A 20,660-nucleotide genomic window follows, 5' to 3' on the forward strand; every position below is an offset into this window, starting at 1 on the left:
TAAAGTCTGGATGGGATGGCTATATCAGGCCAATGGTTTACATAATCTCACTTTTGTTTTTTGTTTTCTTTCTTTCTCTTATTTTTTGGTTTTTCAATTACAAATGTCCCATTTTTCCCCAATCTCTCTCCCCGACTCACCCCATCCCTTCTCCTACAATCATATCCCTCCCCGTTGTCCATGTGCATGAATCATATATACACGTTCCTTGGCTAGACCCTTCCCTTACTTATCCCCATTCTCTCCCTCCACCCTACTGACTACTATTCTTTGTCTTATTTAGTTCATTTGTTTGTGTTGCTCTTTAGCTTCCAATATTAGGTGATATCATATGGTATTTTGCTTTCTTTGCCTGGCTTATTTCACTAAGCATAATTCTCTCTAGTTCGATCTATGTTGTCGCAAATGGAAGGAGTTCCTTCTTTCTTTCTGCTACATAGTATTCCATTGTGTAAATGTACCACCGTTTTTTGATCCACTCATCTACAGATGGGCACTTAGGCTGTTTCCAGCACTTAGCTATTGTAAAGAGGGCTGCTATGGACATAGGGGTGCATAAGTTCTTTTGAATTAGGGTTTTAGGATTTTTCAGGTATAATCTTAACAGTGGAATCGCTGATTCAAAAGGCAGTTCCATTTTTAGTTTTTTGAGGTAATTCCATACTGTTTTCCATAGTGGCTACATCAGTCTGCATTCCCACCAACAGTGCAGTAGGGTTCCCGTTTCTCCACATCCTCGAAAGCAATTGTTGTTTGTTGATTTGTTGATGATGGCCATTCTGACTGGTGTAAAGTGATATCTCATTGTGGTTTTTATTTGCATCTCTCTGATGGCTAATGATGTTGAGCACTTTTTCATGTGTCTATGAACCTTCTGTATGTCCTCTTCAGAGAAGTGTTTGTTCAGGTACTTTGCCCATTTTTTTAATTAGGTTGTTTGTTTTCTTGATATTGAGTCGTATAAGCTCTTTATATATTTTGGAGAACAGTCCCCTATCTGCGATATCATTGGCAAATATGTTTTCCCATATGGTTGGTTTCCTTTTGATTTTGCTGATGTTTTCTTTTGCTGAGCAGAAACTCTTTAGTTTGATGTAGTCCAATTTGTTTATTTTTTCCTTTATTTCTCTGGCCTTAGGAGATGTATCCATAAAGATATGATTATGTGGGATATCTGAAATTTTCCTGCCTATGTTTTCCTCTGGGACTTTTATGGTGTCACGACTTACATTTAAGTCTTTGATCCATCTTGAGTTTATTCTTGTGTGTGGTGTAAGTTGGTGGTCTAATTTCATTTCTTTGCACGTCCCTGTCCAGTTCTCCCAGCACCATTTGTTAAAGAGGCTCTTCTCACTCCATTTTATGTTCCTTCCTCCTTTATCAAAGATTAGTTGACCATAGAGGCCTGGGTTTATTTCTGGGCTCTCTATTCTGTTCTACTGATCTATATGTCTGTTCTTATACCAGTACCAGACTGTTTGGATCACAGTGGCTTTGTAGTATTGTTTAATGTCTGGTATCGTGATTCCTCCTGCTGTGTTCTTCTGTTTCAAGATTGCTTTTGCTATTCGGAGTCTTTTTTGGTTCCATATGAATTTTTGGAGTATTTATTCTAAGTCAGTGAAATATGTCATTGGTATTTTAATAGGGATTACATTGAATCTGTAAATTGCTTTGGGTAGTATGGCCATTTTGATGATGTTCATTCTTCCCATCCAAGAACATGGTATTTGCCTCCATTTATTTGTATCTTCCTTAATTTCTTTCTTCATTGTTGCATAATTTTCAGTGTACAGATCTTTTATCTCTTTGGTTAAGTTTATTCCTAGGTATTTTATTTTTCTTGTTGCTATAGTAAATGGTATTTTCTTTTTTTGTCTCAGTCTCCGATATTTTATTGTTGGTGTAGAGAAATGCGTTAATTTCTGTATATTTATTTTGTACCCTGCTATTTTGCCAAATTCACTTATTATATCGAGTAGTCTTTTACTGGAGTTTATAGGGTTTTCTAGATGTACTATCATGTCATCTGCAAATAGTGATAGTTTTACTTCTTCTTTCCCAATTTGGATGCCTTTTATTTCTTTGTCTTATTATTTTCATCATAAATGGCTGTTGTACTTTATCAAATGATTTTCTGCATCTATTGATATGATCATGTGATTTTTGTCTTTCATTCTGTTTAGGTGATGTATTATATTTATTGATATGTGAATATTAAACCATCCTTGCATCCCTGGGATGAATCCCACCTGATCGTGGTGTATGATCTTTTTGAAGTATTACTGGATCCTGTTTGCCAAAATTTTATTGGGGATTTTAGCATCAATGTTCACCAGTGATATTGGCCTCTAGTTTTCTTTCTTCGTTGTGCCTTGACCTGGTTTTGGGATTAGGGTAATACTGGCTTCATAGAAAGAGTTTGGGATTTTTCCGTCTTCTTGGATTTTTTGGAATAGTTTGAGGAGGGTAGAAGTTAGTTCTTCCCTAAATGTTTTGTAGAATTCGCCTGTGAAGACATCCGGTCCAGGACTTTTGTGTGCCGGGAGATTTTTGATTACTGTTTCAATTTCCTTCTTTGTGATTGGTCTGTTGAGACTTTCTACTTCTTCTTGATTCGGATTTGGAAGGTCATATGTTTCTAGAAATGTGTCCATTTCTTCTAGGTTCTCAAATTTCTTGCCATACAGTTGTTTGTAGTAATTTCTTACAATTGTTTGTATTTCTGAAGTATCAGTAATGATTTCTCCTCTTTCATTTCTGATTTTGTTTATTTGTGTCTCTACTCTTTTTTCTTGATGAGCCTGGCTAGAGGCTTGTCAATTTTGTTTATTTTATCAGAGGACCAGCTCCTAGTTTTGTTGATTTTTTGGATTGTTTGTTTAGTCTCTATGTCGTTTTATTCTGCTTTAATCTTTATGATTTTTTTTCTTCTTGTTGCCCTAGGCTTTGTTTGTTGTTGTTGTTCTAGTTCTTGTATCATCAGGATTAGATTTTTTTCTTTCAGATTCTTCTATCCTTTTCAGATACGCCTGTATTGCTATGAAATTCCCTCTTAGGACTGCTTTTACTGTGTCCCATAGGTTTTGGGCTGTTGTGTGTTCATTGTCATTAGTTTCTAGAAATTTATTGATTTCCTCTTTGATGTCATTGTTAACCCATTCATTATATAATAGTTTATTTATTCTCCATGAGTTTGGGTAACTTTGATTTTTTTCTCTGAGGTTGATTTTCAGTTTCAAGGCATTGTGGTCTGAAAAGATGCTTGAGATAATTTCAATTTTCTTGAGTTTGTTGAGGCTTGTTTTGTGTCCTGTTATGTGGTCTATCTTTAAAGAAGTCCCATGCGCCTTTGAAAAAAATTTATATTTTGCTTCTTTGCGGTGGAAAGTTCTATATATATCAGTTAATTCCATGTGGTTTAGTGTGTTGTTCAATTCCTATATATCCTTGGTGTTTCTTTGCTTCCATGATCTGTCTATTGTTGATAATGGAGTGTTGAAATCCCCTACTATGAGTGTGTTGTTTTTAATATCCTTCTTGTGGTCTTCGAGTATTTCCTTTATGTATTTGGGTGCTCCTATGTTGGGTGCATATATGTTTATCAGTGTTATATCTTCTGGATGGATTGTTTTCTTAAGTATTATGAAATGTCTTTCTTTGTCTCTTTTTATTGCCCTTGCTTTGAAATCCATTTTGTCTGATATGAGGACTGCTACTCCAGCTTTTTTTTCAGGTCCGTTTGCTTGAAATATATTTTTATATCCCTTTACTTTCAGTCTATGTAAATCTTTTGTTTTGAGGTGTGTTTCTTGTAGACAGCAAATATGTGGGTCCTGTTTTCTGATCCATTCTGTTACCCTATGTCTTTTAATTGGAACACTTAATCCACTTACATTTAAAGTTATTATTGACATGTATTTATTCATTTCACTTTGTACCTCTGTTCCTCTAATCTTTTTTTGTTTTTTCTTTTCCTTTTTCTTAGAACATTCCCTGTAGCATCTCTTGCAATGCTGGTTTGGTGGAGATGTATTCTTTTAGTCTTCCTTTGTCTGAGAAACTCCTTATTTCACCTTCTATTTTGAATGAGAACCTTTCTGTGTAGAGTATTCTTGGTTGTAGGCCTTTGTTTTTCATTGCTTGAAATATTTTTTACCATTCCCTTCAGGCTTGTAATGTTTCTGTTGAGATATCAATCTATAGCCTTATTGGAGCTCCCTTGTAAGTTATTTGCTGTTTTTCTCTTGCTGCTTTTAGGATTCTCTCTTTGTCTTGGAATGTTGTCATTTTAATTATGATGTGCCTTGGAGTGGGATTTGGGGGGGTTCCTCTTTATTGGAACTCTCTGTGCTTCCTGGACTTGCATAACTTTTTCTCTCATCAGGTTGGGAAAATTTTCTGTTACTATTTCTCATATCAGTTTATCTATTCCTTGTTCTTCTGATACCTCTTTAATTCTGATTACTCTTATATTGTTCTTCCTTATGCTATCCTGTAACTCCCTTACCTCTTCTTCATACTTTTTTAATCTTTTTTCATTTTGCTGTATCATCTGAGAATTTTTTCCTACATTATCTTCTAACTCACTAATGTGATCCTCTGCTTCGTTTAGTCTGCTTTTGACTGATTCTATTGTGTTTTTAAGTTCAGAGATTGCGTTCTTCATTTCCTCCTGGTTCTTGTTGATAGTTTCTATGTCTTTTTTCATGCTGGTGTAGTTCTCTGCAAGTTCCCTGTAATTTTATTGCAGCTGTTGGCACCTTCCTTGGAGGTTGTCATAGTTGTTTTTGAGGTTTTCGAGCATATTGAGCTCTTCTGGCGCTGCAGCCACCCACTGTTCCTACACCCTCCTGGGTGGGCACAAGCAGAGTCTGAGCAAATGCTTTGCGCTCTGGCCTGGCACTCGGGACTGGCGCCCACTGGAGCTGGCCAGGGGCGACTGCGCACAGTCTTCTGCCAGTGGGCCCTCCCTGCGCCCGTTCGGGCACTGATCTTATGTATGTTGGGGTGTGTCCGAGGGGCACCTGGTCTCGCGGCCATGCGCACCTGGGCCAGTGAATGAGGGCACTTCCTTACGCGTGCTCGAGACCCAAGGGGAGGGTTCGGGAGTGGGCAAGCACACTTCTACGCCTGCGCTCCTCAAGAATGTCCTATCACCCCCAAACTTCCCCCCCCTCCGCAGTTCACAAGAGAAAAATATAAAGGAAAAATTATGACTTCACTTGCTAAGCAGCACGCTGTCTCCCGTCTTCGAGCGCCAATGTTGCCTGGTCGAGTCCCGTCTCTGCCAGCGGGCAGAGATCTGCTTTCCTCCTGACTCCACTCTGGGGAAGACTGTGGTCGCCAAAAAGCCTTTGTGTTCTTTCAGCGGCAGTTAGGGCAGCCACCCCAGTCAGGAATCCCATTCTGTCCCTTTTTCTTCCACTATTCTCACTAAACAGGTTGTTCCCAGATGGTTTTTCTCTAATCCAGCAGTGCCAAGGCTCGACTCCTGCCAGTGTCCAGCTGCTCACTGAGATGTTCTGTCTGCAATTAGTCCAAACTACAGATGGGTCTCGGGTGCCTGAGAGTGCAGCCTCCCCTCACTCCTCCACCATCTTCCTTCTTTTCCATAATCTTACTTTTGTACTAAATGTTACCAAAATTTTTCAGGCTTGTTTTAAACTCTCCTATTTACTACTCAAAGGGAAAGTTACCTGGGTTCCTGAAACAGGAAAAATTTCTTGTTTTAATTGTTCTCTGCATACTTGTGTTAATCGCTCTATGGTTTTGTCTGAAAAGGAAAGTCTCTTTCTCCTGAGAGCCCGAACTGGAGTCTGGATGCCTGTTCAGCTTGACCGTGCATGGCAAGACAGCCCTGCCTCTGGACTCTTTCATAAGGTGACTGAACAACTGCTTCGCCCAGGCAAGCATTTCATCAGCCTCCTTATTGCAGTCCTCATGGGACTTATTGCTGTCACAGCTACTGCCGCAACTGCTGGAGTTGCTCTACATCAATCCGTGGAGACGGCAGATTTTGAATGGACTTGGCATCAGAATTCTGAACAATTATGGACTGCTCAACGCCAAATTGATGCTGAAATGCAGTCTGAGCTGGCTGATTTGAATCAAGCGGTTGTTTTAGTAGGTGATCAGTTACAAAGTGTTAAAAGGCAGTTACTGTTAAAATGTTACTGGAACCAATTTAACTATTGTGTTACTCCTGCTCCTTATAATGAAACTGAATTCCCTTGGGAAAAGGTTAGTAAACATTTGCTTAATCATGATAATCTAACCAAACATATTATTAACTTCATCGTCGGCAGACGTCCGTCTCGAGAGACGATGGTGTAGTTTCTTAAGAGTCTACCTGCACCGCCGAGAATGGCTGTGCAGTCCAACTCGGGAGTGACACGGTATCTGTCTCCTCCCATGTTGAATCGACATCTTGTGATGACGCTGGAGTCTCCTCTCCAGTGAAGCTGAAGCTACAGAGCCTGGGCAGGGTGATATGGAGGGTCTGCTGTTGCCCATGCAGCAGACCCCCCCTCTCTTCGCAGCTGAAGGGTCCAAGGGAAAGACGGAGTCAATACAGCTTGGCTTCAGGTGCGCCGCAGGAGTTGCCGGTGTTGACTACAACGTCGAACCGCCTTAGGGACTCCGGCTCCGGATTTTCTGTCGGGGTTTACTCCCTTAGCCTTTCCCCTGAAGAGGTATGCCGCAAGGCAGCGGAGGATTTTTGGAATCAGAGTTTTCCTTCTCTGATGTGCCCTGACTGGAAGATCGAACCAGCGACACTTAGCTCACAGGCCAACGCTCAATCCACTAAGCCAAACCAGCCAGGGTAGATTATTACCTTACAAACTAAAATTCATACTACTTTTGAGAAACATTTAGAACAATTATCTGGTCAAAATATCTTTGAGAATGTTATAAATGGAATTGATAAAATGAATCCTGTCTCATATATTAATGGGTTTATTGGAACTCATGTTGGAACAATCTCTTTATTTCTTATTCTCTTTTTAGTGCTTGTTATCATGTTTCTGCACTATGAGAAAAAACAGAAAGTTAAATCTGCTATCTTCTCGGTCATGCTCCACAAGATGTCTATAAAACAAAAAGGGGGAGATGTAGCAGAAATTCAGATCTCTGGGTAGGGGCATGTTCACATGCTCCTCTGTCCAGGTGTCCTGTGGCTCAGAAGATAAGCTGGCCTTGTCTCCGCCTGTGGCTCTAGGCTGTTCAGACCACTGGGTCATGGAATCCTGAGATCAAAGGTGTCTGTTAAGTACTCCATCTGCCTCCTTGTAAATAAAATCTTAATTGGAGCTGGCCTTGAGGTTTAATGGGTCTGCTTTGTATGCTTGATAGGTGTTATCTAAGTCATAAGTTACCTTAGCTGTATTTTACACTTAATGGTACATTATAAAAATTCTTTCACTATTGGCTGTAAAAATCACCCCTCCCCTTGCTCTTTTTTGCAACTTTTGAAATCCTAATAAAAGGACGGTGGGGTCTCATGCTCTCCGCTAACTTGCCTGAGTGTGCAGCGGCCCCCTGATCATCTCCTTTTGCTTGCTGGAATTACTCGCGTGTCCGAGACCACAATTAAATCTACACCACCGTGATCGAAACAGTCTGGTACTGGAATAAGAACAGACATATAGATCAGTGGAACAGAATGGAGAGCCCAGAAATAAACCCAGTCCTCTATGGTCAGCTAATATTTGATACAGGAGGAAGAAACATAAAATAGAGTGAGAAGAGCCTCCTTAACAAATGGTGCTGGGAGAACTGGGCAGGGACGTGCAAAAAAAATGAAACTAGACCACCAATTTACACCACACATGAGAATAAATTCAAGATGAATTGAAGACTTAAATGTAAGCTGTGACAACATAAAAATCCTAGAGGAAAACATAGGCAGGAAAATTGCAGATATCCCACGTAACAATATCTTCACAGATACATCCCCTAAGGCAAGAGAAATAAAGAAAAAAATAAACAAATGGGACTACATCAAACTAAAGTGTTTCTGCTCATCAAAAGAAAACCTCAGCAAGATGAAAAGGAAACCAACCATATGGGAAAACATATTTGCCAATGATATCACAGACAGGGGACTGATCTCCAAAATACATAAAGAGCTTATACGACTCAATATCAAGAAAAAGAAACAACCCAATTAAAAAATGGGCAAAGGACCTGAACAAACACTTCTCTGAAGAGGACATACAGAAGATCCATAGGCACATGAAAAAGTGCTCAACATAATTGACCATCAGAGAGATGCAAATAAAATCCACAGTGAGATACCACTTTACACCAGTCAGAATGTCCATCATCAACAAACCAACAAACAACAAATGCTGGCGAGGATGTAGAGAAACTGGAACTCTACTGCACTGTTGGTGGGAATGCAGACTACTGCAGCCACTATGGAAAACAGTATGAAATTACCTCAAAAAACTAAAAAAGGAACTGCCTTTTGAACCAGCGATTCCACTCCTAGGATTATACCTGAAAAATCCTAAAACCTTATTCAAAAAAACTTATGCACTCCTATGTTAATAGCATTGGTGTTTACAATAGATAAGTGCTGGAAACAGCTTAAGTGCACATTTGTAGATGAGTGGATCCAAAAACGGTGGTACATATATACAATGAAATACTACGTAGCAGAAAGAAAGAATGAACTCCTGCCATGTTCAACAACATGGATGGAACTAGAGAGAATTATGCTTAGTGAAATAAGCCAGGCAAAGAAAGCAAAATGCCATATGATATCACCTAATACAGGAAATTAGAGAGCAACACAAATGAACTAAATCGGACAAAGAGTAGAATAGTAGTCAGTAGGAGGGAGGTGAGAGGGAGAGAATGGGGATAAGTAAGGGAAGGGTCTAGTCAAGGAACGTGTATGGATGACTCATGGACATGGACAATGGGGAGGAATATGATTGTGGGAGAAGGGCTGGGCTGGTTGGGGGGAGCTGTGGGGGAAAAATGGGACAACTATCATTGAAAAACCAAAAAATAAAAGAAATTAAAAAAATAATAATAATTCTGCTCTGATCTTGATGATTTCCTTCCTGCTAGTTGATCTGCGCTTTCCTCGTTGTTCTTCCTATAGTTCTTGTAGCTGTAGGGTTAAATTTTTTATTAGAGATTTTTCTAGGTTTTTTAGGTAGGCCTGTATTGCTATGAACTTTCTTCTCAGCATTGTTTTTGCTGTATCCCGTAGGTTTTGTATTGTTGTGTGTTCAATATTGTTATTCTCCTGAAAATTTTTGATGTCTTCCTTAATGTCGTTGTTAACCCATTTATTATTTAATAGCATGTTATTCATTCTCCATGAGTTTGAATGTTTTTGAGTTTTTTCCTTGAGGTTAATTTCCAGTTTTAAGCCATTGTGATCTGAGAAGATGTTTGATATAATTTCCATTTTCTTGACTTTGTTGAGGCTTGTTTTGTGTCCTACTATGTGGTCTATGTTTGAAAATGTGCCATGTGCACTTGAGAAGAATGTATATTTTCCGTCTGTGGGGTGAATAGTTCTATATATATTTACTAACTCCATTTGATCTAGAGTGTTGTTTGATGCCTCAATATCTCTTGTGTTTCTTTGTTTTGAAGAACTGTCCATTGTTGACAATGGGGTGTTGAAGTTCCCTACTATGAGTGTGTTGCTGTCTATATCTTTCTTGGAGTCTTTCAAAATTTTTCTTACATATTTGTGTGCACCTAAGTTGGGTGCATATATATTTATAAGGGTTATATCTTCTTGATGGAATTTTCCCTTAAGTATTATGAAATGTCATTCTTTCTCTCTTTTTATGGCCTTTGCTGTGAAATCTGCTTTGTCTGATATAAGTATTGTGACCCCAGCTTTTTTTTCATATCCATTTGCTTCAAATACTTTTTTCAATCCCTTCACCTTCAGTCTGTGTAGATATTTTGTTCTAAGCTGGGTCTCTCGTAGACAGCATATATGTGGGTTATGCTTTCTAATCCATTCAGCTACCCTGTGTCTTTTGATCGGAGCATTTAATCCATTTACATTTAAGGTTATTACCGATAAGTACTTATTCATTGTAATTTTTCCCCTTTGAACTCGTGTTCTTCTCTGTCTCTCTCTGTTTCTTCATCTTCTTAAAGCAGACCCTTTAGCATCTCTTGCAATGCTGGTGTGGTGGAGGTGTATTCTTTTAGCCTTCTTTTGTCTTGGAAAGTCCTTATTTCACCTTCAATTCTGAATGAGAGCCTTTCTGGGTAGAGTATTTTTGGTTGTAGTCCTTTGTTTTTCATTTCTTGGAATATTTTTTGCCATTCCCTTCTGCCTTGTAGTGTTTCTGCTGAGAAATCTGATGATATCCTTATTGGAGCTCCCTTGTATGTTACTAATTGTTTCTCTCTTGCTGCTTTTTGAATTCTGTCTTTGTCTTTGAATTTTGCCATTTTAATTATGATGTGTCTTGACGTGGGCCTATTGGGGTTCATCTTCATTGGGACCCTCTGTGCTTCCTGGACTTGCTTGACTCTTTCTCTCCTCATGTTAAGGAAGTTTTCTATCATTAGTTTTTCAGAAAGGTTTTCTATCCCTTGCTCTTCTTCTTCTCCTTCTGGAATTCCTATGATACAGATATTATTAAGTTCCACGTTGTCCTGCAGTTGCCTTAGAATCTCTTCAGTCTTGTTCAGTCTTTTTTCATTTTGTTGCACTGTTTGAGAGTTTTTGTGTAGGTTGTCTTCCAGCGCGCTGATCCAATCTTCTGCTTCCTCTAGCCTGCTTTTAATTCCTTCTATTGTGTTCTTCAATTCAGATATCGTATTCTTCATTTCCTCCTGGCTCTTATTGATAGCTTCCATGTCCTTTTTCATGCTGGTGTAATTCTCAGTAAGTTCCTTGCTGTTTTCCTGATTTCCTTGTAGTTTCCCTGGAGTTCTTTGTAGTTTCCGCTGAGCTCATTGAACTTCTCCATAATCCATGTTTTGAATTCCATATCTGGTCGTTTGCTCCCCTCTATTTCATTTAGCACTCTTTCTGAGGATTCTTCCTTTCGTTTTGATGGGGGGTTCTTTCTCTGTCTCCCCAATTTTGTGACTCCAATTTTTTGTTGGTGCTTCTTAGAATGATCTGCACTTCCTGTATCTGCCCCTGGTGGCATCAGATCATGTACCAGTGTGGGCCTAGGCAGCCTGTTGGTGATGTTCAGGGATCTGCCTTTATCTTTCTTCTTTAGCTGTTAATCTATTCAATCTGTGATCAGCCATCAGGCTTAAGGACTGTGGGCATGGCAGCTTAATTCCTGTAGGCAGGGCTTTTATTTCCCCTCAGGCTGATTCTACTTGGAGGGGAATGGTCTGCCTGCAGTACTGGGGATGAGTCAGCACTGGGACCCAGTCAGCAGCTCCCCCAGTTCTCCCCTCAAAGCCACCGCGCCAAATCTCCCCAAGTGTCTCCAGTCCTCTTTGCATTCCCTCTGCTTGAGCCCAGGGTAAGTGGCAGCCAAAATATTTTCATACGTGATCTGCTTAAAAGCTCTTTTTCTCCTGCTATTTCTCTCTGGCTAACAAGAATCCCTGAGGCTTTTCGCTTTTCACAGCTGGATACTATTTTACTTTCCTATCTGTTGCTGTAGGCTGCGAAGCCCAGCTGGGGGTTTAGACCCTGCCATTCTCAGGGGGAACCTCCGGCTGCTGAGCTGTTTCTCAGTCCCTTCAGCTGCCACCCGTGGGAGCCCAGCCAGCCCTTCCGCGTCTCCGCACTCCCTACCGGTCACATTGTGATGTAGTGGCCTTTTCTGTCTCTCCGTGGTTATAAGACTTCTCTCCAGCTAGTGTTTGGTTGGTTATTCCAGAGGATTTCTCCAAAATTAAGTTGTGAATTCAGACTGGTCCTGGGAGGAGGTTAGTGTAGCTTCCACTTATTCCACCGACATCTTTGATCTCCAGTTTTCCCATATTTGAAGTGGGGATTTCAATTTGAAAAATGAGCCAAAAGGGGTTCGTCCAAAAAAACTGGGTTCTGAAGTGTTGAAATCTGTTGTCACAGAAAACACCATCATTACCTCTAGGGATCTTGGAGAACAATTAAACATAGATCATACAACCATGCTACAGCAACTGAAAAGGGTTGGAAAGGTTTCAGTAGTTGGAAAATGGGTCCCACATGAACTCTCTCCAGAGAATCTGCAACAGCATGTTGCTTGTTGTGTATCATTGCTTTCGCGACACATTCAGACACAGTTTTTAGGTAGGCTTGTTACAGGTGCTGAGAAGTGGCTCCTTTACCATAACATTAAATGCTGCCGATTGTGGATCAGTCAAGGAGGAAGAACAGTTCAACAACCAGGAGGAGGACTTCATTCAAGGAAGATCATGTTGAATGTATGGTGGGATATGGAAGGAATTGTCCATTACGAACTGTTAGACAACAATAAAACAATTACTGCTAATCTTTACTGTGAACAACTTGGTCATCTGAAAGCAGCTTTGAACCAAAAGTGACCCCCCTTAGTCAACAGGAAGGGTGTTGTCTTCCATCACGATAATGCTCATTCTCACACAGATCAACTCACCAAAAATTTGTTCAAAGAGCTTGGTTGGGAAATATTGTTTCATCCTCCATATTCTTCTAACCTTGATCTTTCTAATTATCACTTATTTCAGGGACTATAGAACCATTTTGATGGTCTTATGTTGACATGAAGAGAAGAGGTTGAAAATCAGTTGGATTCACGTTTTGCTTCAAAACCTAAAGAAATTTACAAGTGTGGCATTTATATGCTAGTTGACAGATGGAATGAGGTTCTGGAAAGCAAAGAAGATTATTTTAACAAATAAATATTTTCATAATTATGTGCTTTTTTATTTTTAGAATAGACATCTAAATTAGGTTTTATTTTTGCACCAACTATATATTTTTGTCACTCCCACCTCCTCCCCTCCAATACCATTTCTTTGGAATAAAACATCTGAGATTCTAAGATTAAAGATGCCAGAATTTATTTTTCCCTTATAATACTAGTTTTTTAAAGTTTTAATCTATGAATTTGGTACAGGAGTGTAGAAAACAAAGAAGAAAACAATAATTTAGCTCCTTCAAAGGTAGTGTGGATTACAGGAGTATTGTGTTATACATGCAGACTTTATGTAGCTAACATAAATATCTTTCTAATATTCAGCCTTCATCATGTTGTGGCCTCTTCAAACACAAGATAAAAATAAAATGTTCTTATATTGAAATTCAAATGTTACCTGAATAAGAAGAGTCCATTCCCATGTCAGCACTTTTATTCATACTGCTTCTCTCTTTCCTTCCTCTCTGCCTACTCCTTAATTGTTAAGTCAAATTACAAAGCCTATCATTGTTGGCAATGTGTTTGAAATACATAATGAATTTTCCACACTCTATTCCCAATAGCTAGCAAGCTCCATGAATGCAAGGACTGCCCTTAACTTGCTCTCCTTTCCTTTTTATTTTGTTTTATTTTCCAGAGCCTGCAAAAAGCTGTCTTACACTCATTTTTATCTCAAAGATACAATATAATGGTTATATAGAATTTTCAATGAATTATTGTTAAATAGATATATTTTGATGGAAAGAATGAATGTCTCTGTTACAGACACTAAAATATTCATATTACTATACATATTTATGAGAAGTAACTTAAAACATATATCCATTATTAAGCACCTATAACTATACTTTGCTATAAAAATTTCAAATGCCAATTATTTATTCTATAATTAAGAAAGTATTAGAGAGGGGGGGAGAAAATATGGAAGCCTAGTAGGTGGAAGTTGAATGCAGTAGCTTGTGCCCCCAGATAGATTTTTAGCTGCTTCTCTAACAAGTGACCTGAAAAATCAATGGAATCTCAGCTGATATTAATTTTTGAAGCCAAGGAGTACAGAGGATGCTTTTCACCACCTGCAACTGTACAACAGCATACAAGGTGAGATGGGTGGTGTGGCTCTCAGTTATCTATCTGGAGGGAAGAAAACAATAAAGAATGAGCAAAGAACAACAAAAACCCAAGTACATCAAGAAACCCCACTTAAAGGGCCTAAAGGTCATCTCAAGAGCATCAAGCTCAGGGGATCAAAGACAGCAACACTGAGTCCCACAGTTCTCTTACTACAGATGGACAACCCACAAAGACAGGGATTCAAAGCAGATCAACTTTCCTAACATGGTGAAGGAAAAAGTCTCCCAAGTCCTAGAATCACAGAGGGTACCAATAAAGATGAACCCAAAGAGGCCCACTTCAAGACACATCATAATTAAAATAGGAAAATTTAAAGACAAATAAAAATTTAAACACAGCAAATGAGAAACAGCTAGTAACATATAAGAGAGCTCCAAAAATCTATAAGCTTGTTTCTTAGCAGAAACACTACAAGTCAGAAGGAAATGGCAAAAAAAATTGCAAGTAAAGAAAAGCAAAGGCTGTGGCCTTACGGGTGTGACTCAGTGGGTTGAGCATTGTATTGCAAAGCAAAAAGACACTGCTTTAATTCCCTGTCAAAGCACATGCCTGGGTTCGGGTCAGGTCCCTGGATGATGTCATGTGAGAAGCATCTGATTGATGTTTTCCACAGATGAATATTTCTCTCCTTCTCTTTCTCTTTCCTTTCCACTTCTCTCTAAAAAATAAATGAATAAAATTTTTAAAGAAAATAAAAGCAAATGCCTACAACAAAACTACTCTACCCAGCAAGGCTTTCATTTAAAATGGAATGTATCAGAGATCCAAGATAATGGAGGAGTAAGTGGAAGCTATACTAACCTCCTCCCAGGAATAATCTGGACTTATGACTTAATTGTGAAGAAATCATCTGGAATAACCAACTGCACACTAGCTGGAGAGAAATCTTATAACCACAGAGAGACAGAAAAGGCCACTACATCACAACGTGACCGGTAGGGAGTGCTGAGATGTGGAAGGGCTGGCTGGGCTCCCACGGGTGGCAGCTGACAGGACTAAAAAACAGCTCAGCAGCCGAAGGTTCTCCATGTGAAGGGCAGGGTCTATACCCTAAGGTGAACTTCGCAGCCTACAGCAACAGAGCATAAAGTAAAATAGCATGCAGCTGTGAAAAACAAATAGCCACGGGTTTATCTGCAGGCCTGAAAGAAACAGCTGGAGATAAAGAGCTCTTAAGCGGACCACGTATGAAAATATTTTGGCAACCACTTACCCTGGGCTCAAGCAGAGGGAGGGCAGAGAGGACTAGAGACGTTTGGGGAAAATTTGTGGCAGTGGCATTGAGGAGAGGACTGAGGGAGCAGCCGACCGGGTCCCAGTGCTGACTAATTCCCCATACTGCAGGCAGGCCATTCCCCTCCAAGAGGCACCAGCTAGAGGAGAAGAAAAAGCCCCATCAGCAGGAATTAATCTGCCCTGCCCTCGGTGATGGAGGCTGATGGCTGATCACATATTGAATAGATTAACAACTAAAGGAGAGAGACAAAACGGTAGATCTCTGCTGGTCTCTAACAGTCTGCCTATGCCCAGAGTGCTACATGATCTGACGCCACCAGGAGCAGATCCAGGTAGAGCAGATCAATCTCAGAAGCAGCAATAAACAAGAAGAGTCACAAAAATGGGGAGACAGAGGAACAATCCCCCATCAAAAGAAAAGGAGGAATCTGCAGAAAGAGTGCTAAATGAAATAGAAGTGAGCAAACTATCAACCTGGAATTCAAAACATGGATTGTAGAGAAGCTCAATGGATTCATGGAGCTCAAAGAAAACTACAAAGAACTTCAGGGAAACTACAAGGAAGTTACTTAGAAATACATCAGCATGAAAAAGGACATAGAAGCTATCAAAATGAGCCAGGAGGAAATGAAAAATACAATTTCTGAATTGAAGAACACAGTAGAAGGAATTAAAAGCAGACTAGATGAAGCATCAGATCAGATCAGTGAGCTGGAGGACAACATAGAAAAGAATTTTCAGACAGTGGAACAAAATGAAAAAAGGGTGAAAAAGAATGAAAAGGTTTTAAGACAGCTTTAGGAAAACATGAAACATAATAATATCCATATCATAGAAATACCAGAAGAAGAGGAGGAGCAAAGGCTAGAAAACCTGTTTGAAAAACTAATGACAGAAAATTTCCCTAACTTGAGGAGATAAAAAGTCACACAAGTCCAGGAAACACAAAAGGTTCCAATGAAGATGAACCCCAATAGACCCATTTCAAGAAACATCATAATTAAAATGGCAACATTGGAAGACAAAGAAAAATATGAAAATCAGCAAGAGAGAAACAGGTAGTAACATACAAGGGAGCTCCGATAAGACTATCATCAGATTTTTAACTAAAACACTACAAGCCAGAAGGCAATGGTAAAAAATATTCCAAGCAATGAGAAACAAAGGCCTACAACCTAGAATATTCTACCCATCAAGGTGCTCATTCAAAATGGAAAGTAAAATAAGGGGTTTCCAAGACAAAAGAAGGCTAAAAGAATACATCTCCACCAAACCAGCATTTCAAGAGATATTAAAGGGAATGCTGTAAGAAAAAGAAGAAAGAGAGAGAGATAGAGTGGAACACAAGTACAAAGAGGGAAAATGACAATGATTAAGTATCTTTCAGTAATAACCTAAAATATAAATGAATTAAATGCACCAATCAAAAGACATAGGATAGCTCAATGGATTAGAAAGCATGATCCACATACATACTGTCTACAAGAGACCTAACTTAGAAGAAAAGATCTAGACAGACTGAAAGTGAAAGAATGGAAAAAATATTTCAAGCAAATGGACCCCCAAAAAAAGATGGAGTAGAAATATTTATATCATATGAAACAGATTTCACAGCAAAGGCCATAAAAAAAGAGAAAGAAATTCATTTCATAATACATAAGGAAAAAATCCACCAAGAATATATTACCCTCGTACATATATGCACCCAACATTGGAGCACCCAAATATGTAAGGAATATTTTGAAACACTTTAGGAAGGATATAGGCAGTAGCACACTCATAGTAGGGGACTTAAACAAATCATTGTTACCAATGGACAGATCTTTGAAGCAATGAAACAGCAAGGATATTCAGACATTGAACAACACTCTAGACCGCATGGATTTAATTGATATATATATAGAACTTTTCCCCCAAAGAAACAAAATATTCTTTCTTTTCAAGTGCACTCGGAACATTTTCAAAGATAGACCACATGGTAGGACACAAAAAAAGCCTCAGCAAATTTAAGAAAATTGAAATTATATCAAACATCTACACAGATCACAATTTCTTGAAATTGAAAATCCACCTCAATAAAAAACTCAAAGACATTCAAACTCATGGAGAATGAATAACATGCTATTAAATAATGAATGGGTTAACAATGACATCAAGGAAGAAATAAAAATGTTTCTGGAATCAAATGATAATGAACACAAAATAACCCAAAACCTATGTGATACAGCAAAAGTAGTCCTGAGAGGTAAGTTTATTGCAATACAGGCTGAACTAAAAAGGATAGAAGAATCTCTAATAAAAAATATAACCCTACAGTCACAAGAATTAGAGGAACAAAACCAAACAAAGCCCACAGCAAGCAGAAGGAAGGAAATCATCAAGATCAAAGCAGAATTAACAAACAATTCAAAGGATCAATAAAACCAGGAGATGGATCTTTGAAAAGAGAAAAAAATTTGACAAGCCATTAACCAGTCTCTTTAAGAAAAAAAGAGAGGGGGCCTAAATAAATAAAATCAGAAATGAAGGAGGAGAAATCACAACCGATACCACAGAAATACAAAGGATTGTAAGAAATTATTAAAAACAACTGTATCACAAGGAATTTGACAACCTAGATGAAATGGACTAATTTCTGGACATATACTTTTCCAAAACTGAATCAAGAAGAAGTAGAAAGCCGGAGCAGACCAATAACAACTAGTGAAATCGATGCAGTAATCAAAAAACTCCCGGCACACAAAACCACTGGACCAGATGGCTTCACAGGCGAATTTTAGAAAGCATTTAGGAAAGAAGTAACTTCCGTCTTTCTCAAACTATGCCAAAAAATCCAAGAAGAGGGAAGACTTCCAAACTCTTTCTATGAATCCATTATTACCCTAATTCCAAAGCCAGGTCAAGACAAAACTAAGAAAGAAAACTAAGGCCAATATAACTGATGAACATAGATGCTAAAGTCTTGAATAAAATATTGCAAACAGCATTCAGCAACACATTAGAAAGATCATAAACCTCAATCAAGTGAGATTCATCCCAGGGATGCCAGGATGGTTTAATATTTGAAAACCAATAAACGTAATATACCTTATGAACAAAATGAAAGACAAAAACCACATGATCATTTCAATAGATGCTGAAAAATCATTTGATAAAGTACAACATCCATTTATGATAGAAACACTCAGCAATATGGGAATAGACGGAGCATACCTCAACATGATAAAGGCCATATATGAGAAACCTGAAGCCAACGTCATACTCAATGAGCAAATATTGAAAGCATTGCCCCTGAGGTCAGGAACAAAACATGGATCTACACTCTCCCCACTCCTACTCATCATAGTCTTGGAAGTTCTAGCCACAGATATCAGACAAGAAAGAGAAATAAAAGGCATCCAAATTGGAAAAGATGAAATAAAACTGTCATTACTTGCACATGACATAATAGTGCACACAGAAATCCCTATAGACTCCATGGAAAAGTAATCGACCTGATAAGTGAATTTGGCAAAATAGCATGTTACAAAGTCAATATTCAGAAATTGAAAGCATTTCTGTACAGCAACAATAAAATATCAGAGAAGGGGAGAGGGAGGAGGGAGAGAAGGGAGTAAGAAGGGCAAAGGTCTAGTCAAAGAACAGGAATAAATGACCCATGTACATGAATAACATGTTTGAGACTGATTGTGGGAGAAGGGGTGGGTAAGGTGCAGCAAAGCAGTGTGAAAAAAAGTGAGACAACTGTAATAGAAAAATAAACAAACAAAAATTTTAGTGGAGGAAAAATTAAAGCAAATTAAATTAATAACTGAACCAGCAATAGCCTCCTCCTCCACCCCCAATAAAAAATCACAAGTAGGAAAGTGAACAAAAAAAACGTAAAGTATGAAAATGTAATTTTAGTGAATATTAGAAGGACAAAGATTTTCCTTCACACTGTATATTTTCTCCTTACCTGTTCCCTCCAGAATTTGTCATTCTGAAGAAGTAAGTAATGACATAAGTTTCTTTGCATAAAACTAAAAGATCAGTTGTTTATAGAGGTTTCATTGACCAAGACTTTGATTGGAATGTCTTGCCTAAAGGAGGCAATTTTGGGTTCTGGTTGTTAACGAAAAAAGCTCTGAGGAACTGGAATTGACTTTCAAAGGTATTAAAAGCCCACGAGAAAAAAGGCCTGGTACCTTGGTTGGTTGTGTGGTCCATGGCAATTTTTCCAGGGAAGAAACAAAGGTCGTTTCCTAAAAGATTGCTGGAAGGGAACTTGAGGCACAATGGAAAAAAAGAAGGACATGGAAAAGACAGGTGTTTACAGGCAAGGCTGAATGCCAGGTATGTGGCTCAGCTCCTGTGCCCTGAAGGCAAACTGAAAGTCACCCTAAAGGTTCCTTGTATAAGTTCCAGCAAAGCAATGTGAAGTTCATATGTGATCATTTGCTGCTCTTGTGTTTACGCAAATGAACAGGATAAATTAAAACTGGACGTAATGCAGTCCTTTTAATAACAAGGAGGGTAATCTTAAGGAGAAAAATCGCGATTTAAGGAAAATCACAATGCTCAGTGGTAGACTATAAAGTAGTGCAGCTAATGGTCTTTAAAGTTTATTTTCATTTATAATTTGTTTTCATTTGTAAGTTAAAGTAGGTCTGTGGTATCATCAAAGATGCTTAATTTACAGGCAAGAAGAATATCAAATGCCTTGGAACTGGAGGTCTTTCCAATAAGACAATCTCGCGGACTTAGTGACAGGTTTGTGGTTTATGTTTCATAAATCAACATATCCATCATGTTTTCATAGGGCATAAGCCTATGATCTCATTATCCGTGTGATTGTCTTCACGCACAGGCCTCAATTCTGTCTGCATTGCTGTCTCCTGAGACTCAATGATTTGGCTGAACTAACTGGCTGGGTTGGTGAAGTATGGGGTGGTATGTGGGCTTCACTTAAAACTGGTTTCTCTTTTCTATCCTAATTGCTTGTCCATAAATGGCCCAGTGGTCTGAGGGCGGAAATAAAATATTCCCCTGAATTCAAACGAAGCATAGCGGGCAAAAAATTTTGGATAAATGTGATGGGCCTTTCACACCTTCTTCCAAAGAAGCCCCTTTTTTCCCCAATGTGGGACATTACTTTCTTTTCAAGTGCACATGGAACATTTTCAAAGATAGACCACATAGTAGGACACAAAACAAGCCTCAACAAATTCAAGAAACTGAAACCATATCAAGCATCTTCTCAGATCACAATGGCTTAAAACTAGAAACTAACCTTAAGAAAAAATTCTCAAAAACATTCAAATACGTGGAGACTGAATAACATGTCATTATGTAATGATTGGGTTAACACTAATAATGAAGAAATCAAAAAGAATCTGGAAAAAAATGATAATGAACATACAATAGCCCCAAACCTATGGGGCACAGTGAAGGCAGTCCTCAGTG

Source organism: Furipterus horrens, unplaced genomic scaffold (genome assembly GCF_987537825.1).
Source record: "Furipterus horrens unplaced genomic scaffold, mFurHor1.1.pri manual_scaffold_17, whole genome shotgun sequence".
NCBI lineage: Eukaryota > Metazoa > Chordata > Mammalia > Chiroptera > Furipteridae > Furipterus > Furipterus horrens.